Source organism: Arachis hypogaea, chromosome 17 (assembly GCF_003086295.3).
Source record: "Arachis hypogaea cultivar Tifrunner chromosome 17, arahy.Tifrunner.gnm2.J5K5, whole genome shotgun sequence".
Classification (NCBI taxonomy): domain Eukaryota; kingdom Viridiplantae; phylum Streptophyta; class Magnoliopsida; order Fabales; family Fabaceae; genus Arachis; species Arachis hypogaea.
The window spans coordinates 78,654,653-78,660,299 of NC_092052.1; positions in this window are offsets into that span (position 1 = coordinate 78,654,653).

A 5,647-nucleotide genomic window follows, 5' to 3' on the forward strand; every position below is an offset into this window, starting at 1 on the left:
TTTACTACGTGCTGACCCTCGTTGTTTAAATGACGCTATCCCGAGGAGGACACCTAAAGGCGTGCCGTAATGGCCTCATCTTCGGCAGGCTCCTCCGAATTTTTTTTTCCAGTTTTTTTTACATCGTGATGACTCTCGTTCTTTAAATGACGCTATCCCGACGAGGACACCAAAAGGCGAGCCGTAATGGCCTCATCTTCGGCAGGCTCCTCTTGTTTTTTTTCTAGTTTTTTTTACGTCGTGCTGACCCTCGTTCTTTAAATGACGCTAAACCGAGGAGGACACCAAAAGGCGAGCCGTAGCGTTCTCATCTTCGGTAGGCTCCTCCATTTTTTCTGGTTTTTTTTACGTCGTGCTGACTCTCGTTCTTTAAATGACGCTATCCCGAGGAGGACACCTAAAGGCGAGCCGTAATGGCCTCATCTTCGGCAGGCTCCTCCGGTTTTTTTTTCTACTACGTGCTGATCCTCGTTGTTTAAATGACGCTATCCCGAGGAGGACACCTAAAGGCGAGCCGTAATGGCCTCATCTTCGGCAGGCTCCTCCAATTTTTTTTTTCGGTTCTTTTTACGTCGTGATGACTCTCGTTCTTTAAATGACGCTATCCCGAGGAGGACACCTAAGGGCGAGCCGTAATGGCCTCATCTTCGGCATGCCCCTCAGATTTTTCTTTACGTCGTGCTGACAATCGTTTTTTAAATGATGCTATCTCGAGGAGGACACCTAAAGGCGAGCCGTAATGGCCTCATATTGGCAGGCTCCTCCAATTTTTTTTCGGTTTTTTTAGGTCGTGCTTACCATCGTTCTTTAAATGACACTATCCAAGGAGGACACCTAAAGGCGAGCCGTAATGGCCTCATCTTCAGCAGGCTCCTCTGATTTTTTTTTCCGGTTTCTTTTTTACATCATGCTAACCCTCGTTTTTTAAATGACGCTATGCCGAGGAGGACACCTAAAGGCGAGCCGTAATGGCCTCAACTTTGGCAGGCTGCTCCAATTTTTTTTTCTGGTTTTTTTACGACGAGCTGACCCTCGTTCTTTAAATGACGCTAGACCGAGGAGGACACCAAAGGCGAGCCGTAATGGCCTCATCTTCGGCAGGCTCCACCATTTTTTCTGGTTTTTTTTTACGTCGTGCTGACTCTCGTTCTTTAAATGACGCTATCCGAGGAGGACACCTAAAGGCGAGCCGTAATGGCTCATCTTTGCTAGACTCCTCCAGTTTTTTTTACTACGTGCTAACCCTCGCTCTTTAAATGACGTTATGCCGAGGAGGACACCTAAAGGGGAGCCGTAATGGCCTCATCTTCGGCAGGCTCCTCCGATTTTTTTTTCCAGTTTTTTTTACGTCGTGATGACTCTCGTTCTTTAAATGACGCTATCCCGACGAGGACACCAAAAGGCGAGCCGTAATGGCCTCATCATCGGCAGGCTCCTCTTGTTTTTTTCTGGTTTTTTTTACGTCGTGCTGACCCTCGTTCTTTAAATGACGCTAACCGAGGAGGACACCAAAAGGCGAGCCGTAACGGCCTCATCTTCGGTAGGCTCCTCCATTTTTTCTGGTTTTTTTTACGTCGTGCTGACTCTCGTTCTTTAAATGACGCTATCCCGAGGAGGACACCTAAAGGCGAGCCGTAATGGCCTCATATTCGGCAGGCTCCTCCGGTTTTTTTTCTACTAGGTGCTGATCCTCGTTGTTTAAATGACGCTATCCCGAGGAGGACACCTAAAGGCGAGCCGTAATGGCCTCATCATCGGCAGGCTCCTCCGATTTTTTTTCCGGTTCTTTTTACGTCGTGATGACTCTCGTTCTTTAAATGACGCTATCCTGAGGAGGACACCTAAGGGCGAGCCGTAATGGCCTCATCTTCGGCATGCTCCTCAGATTTTTCTGTACGTCGTGCTGACAATCATTTTTTAAATGATGCTATCTCGAGTAGGACACCTAAAGGCGAGCCGTAATGGCCTCATATTCGGCAGGCTCCTCCGATTTTTTTTTTCGGTTTTTTTAGGTCGTGCTTACCATCGTTCTTTAAATGACACTATCCAAGGAGGACACCTAAAGGCGAGCCGTAATGGCCTCATCTTCGGCAGGCTCCTCCGGTTTTTTTCCTTTTTTTACGTCATGCTAACCGTCGTTCTTTAAATGACGCTATCCCGAGGAGGACACCTAAAGGGAGCCGTAATGGCCTCATCTTCGGCAGGCTCCTCTGATTTTTTTTTCCGGTTTCTTTTTTTACATCGTGCTAACCCTCGTTTTTTAAATGATGCTATGCCGAGGAGGACACCTAAAGGCGAGCCGTAATGGCCTCATCTTCGGCAGGCTACTCCGATTTTTTTTTTGGTTTTTTTTACGACGTGCTGACCCTCGTTCTTTAAATGACGCTAAACCGAGGAGGACACCAAAAGGCGAGCCGTAATGGCCTCATCTTCGGCAGGCTCCTCCATTTTTTCTGGTTTTTTTTTACGTCGTGCTGACTTCGTTCTTTAAATGACGCTATCCCGAAGAGGACACCTAAAGGCGAGTCGTAATGGCCTCATCTTTGGCAGGCTCCACCGGTTTTTTTTTTTTACTACGTGCTGACCCTCGTTGTTTAAATGACGCTATCCCGAGGAGGACACCTAAAGGCGAGCCGTAATGGCCTCATCTTCGGCAGGCTCCTCCGATTTTTTTTCCAGTTTTTTTTACGTCGTGATGACTCTCGTTCTTTAAATGACGCTATCCCGACGAGGACACCAAAAGCGAGCCGTAATGGCCTCATCTTCGGCAGGCTCCTCTTGTTTTTTTCTTTTTTTTTTTACGTCGTGCTGACCCTCGTTCTTTAAATGACGCTAAACCGAGGAGGACACCAAAAGGCGAGCCGTAACGGCCTCATCTTCGGTAGGCTCCTCCATTTTTTCTGGTTTTTTTTACGTCGTGCTGACTCTCGTTCTTTAAATGACGCTATCCCGAGGAGGACACCTAAAGGCGAGCCGTAATGGCCTCATCTTCGGCAGGCTCCTCCGATTTTTTTTCTACTACGTGCTGATCCTCGTTGTTTAAATGACGCTATCCCGAGGAGGACACCTAAAGGCGAGCCGTAATGGCCTCATCTTCGGCAGGCTCCTCCGATTTTTTTTTCCGGTTCTTTTTACGTGATGACTCTCGTTCTTTAAATGATGCTATCCCGAGGAGGACACCTAAGGGCGAGCCGTAATGGCCTCATCTTCGGCATGCTCCTCAGATTTTTCTTTACGTCGTGCTGACAATCGTTTTTTAAATGATGCTATCTCGAGGAGGACACCTAAAGGCGAGCCGTAATGGCCTCATATTCGGCAGGCTCCTCCGATTTTTTTTTTTGGTTTTTTTAGGTCGTGCTTACCATCGTTCTTTAAATGACACTATCCCAAGGAGGACACCTAAAGGCGAGCCGTAATGGCCTCATCTTCGGCAGGCCCTCCGGTTTTTTTCCGTTTTTTTTTACGTCGTGCTAACCGTCGTTGTTTAAATGACGCTATCCCGAGGAGGACACCTAAAGGAGAGCCGTAATGGCCTCATCTTCGGCAGGCTCCTCTGATTTTTTTTTCCGGTTTCTTTTTTACATCGTGCTAACCCTCGTTTTTTAAATGACGCTATGCCGAGGAGGACACCTAAAGGCGAGCCGTAATGGCCTCATCTTCGGCAGGCTGCTCCGATTTTTTTTTCTGGTTTTTTTACGACGTGCTGACCCTCGTTCTTTAAATGACGCTAGACCGAGGAGGACACCAAAAGGCGAGCCGTAATGGCCTCATCTTCGCAGGCTCCTCCATTTTTTGGTTTTTTTTTACGTCGTGCTGACTCTCGTTCTTTAAATGACGCTATCCCGAGAGGACACCTAAAGGCGAGCCGTAATGGCCTCATCTTCGGCAGGCTCCACCGGTTTTTTTTACTACGTGCTGACCCTCATTGTTTAAATGACGCTATCCCGAGGAGGACACCTAAAGGCGAGCCGTAATGGCCTATCTTCGGCAGGCTCCTCCGATTTTTTTTTCCAGTTTTTTTTACGTCGTGATGACTCTCGTTCTTTAAATGACGCTATCCCGACGAGGACACCAAAAGGCGAGCCGTAAGGCCTCATCTTCGGCAGGCTCCTCTTTTTTTTTCTGGTTTTTTTTACGTCGTGCTGACCCTCGTTCTTTAAATGAAGTTATACCGAGGAGGACACCAAAAGGCGAGTCGTAACGGCCTCTTCTTCGGTAGGCTCCTCCATTTTTTTTTTACGTCGCGCTGACTCTCGTTCTTTAAATGACGCTATCCCGAGGAGGACACCTAAAGGCGAGCCGTAATGGCCTCATCTTCGGCAGGCTCCTCCGATTTTTTTTTCTACTACGTGCTGATCCTCGTTGTTTAAATGATGCTATCCCGAGGAGGACACCTAAAGGCGAGCCGTAATGGCCTCATCTTCGGCAGGCTCCTCCGATTTTTTTTTCCGGTTCTTTTTACGTCGTGATGACTCTCGTTCTTTAAATGACGCTATCCCGAGTAGGACACCTAAGGGCGAGCCGTAATGGCCTCATCTTCGGCATGCTCCTCAGATTTTTCTTTACGTCGTGCTGATAATCGTTTTTTAAATGATGCTATCTCGAGGAGGACACCTAAAGGCGAGCCGTAATGGCCTTATATTCGGCAGGCTCCTCCGATTTTTTTTTCGGTTTTTTTAGGTCGTGCTTACCATCGTTCTTTAAATGACACTATCCCAAGGAGGACACCTAAAGGCGAGCCGTAATGGCCTCATCTTCGGCAGGCTCCTCCGGTTTTTTTCCCATTTTTTTATGTCGTGCTAACCGTCGTTCTTTAAATGACGCTATCCCGAGGAGGACACCTAAAGAGAGCCGTAATGGCCTCATCTTCGGCAGGCTCCTCTGATTTTTTTTTCCGATTTCTTTTTTACATCGTGCTAACCCTCGTTTTTTAAATGACGTTATGCCGAGGAGGACACCTAAAGGCGAGCCGTAATGGCCTCATCTTCGGCAGGCTGCTCCGATTTTTTTTCTGGTTTTTTTACGACGTGCTGACCCTCGTTCTTTAAATGACGCTAGACCGAGGAGGACACCAAAAGGCGAGCCATCATGGCCTCATCTTCGATAGGCTCCTCCATTTTTTTTGGTTTTTTTTTACGTCGTGCTGACTCTCGTTCTTTAAATGACGCTATCCCGAAGAGGACACCTAAAGGCGAGCCGTAATGGCCTCATCTTCGGCAGGCCCTCCGATTTTTTTTTACTACGTGCTGACCCTCGTTGTTTAAATGACGCTATCCCGAGGAGGACACCTAAAGGCGAGCCGTAATGGCCTCATCTTCGGCAGGCTCCTCCGGTTTTTTTTTCTACTACGTGCTGATCCTCGTTGTTTAAATGACGCTATCCCGAGGAGGACACCTAAAGGCGAGCCGTAATGGCCTCATCTTCGGCAGGCTCCTCCGATTTTTTTCCGGTTCTTTTTACGTCGTGATGACTCTCGTTCTTTAAATGACGTTATCCCGAGGAGGACACCTAAGGCGAGCCGTAATGGCCTCATCTTCGGCATGCTCCTCAGATTTTTCTTTACGTCGTGCTGATAATCGTTTTTTAAATGATGCTATCTCGAGGAGGACACCTAAAGGCGAGCCGTAATGGCCTCATATTCGGCAGG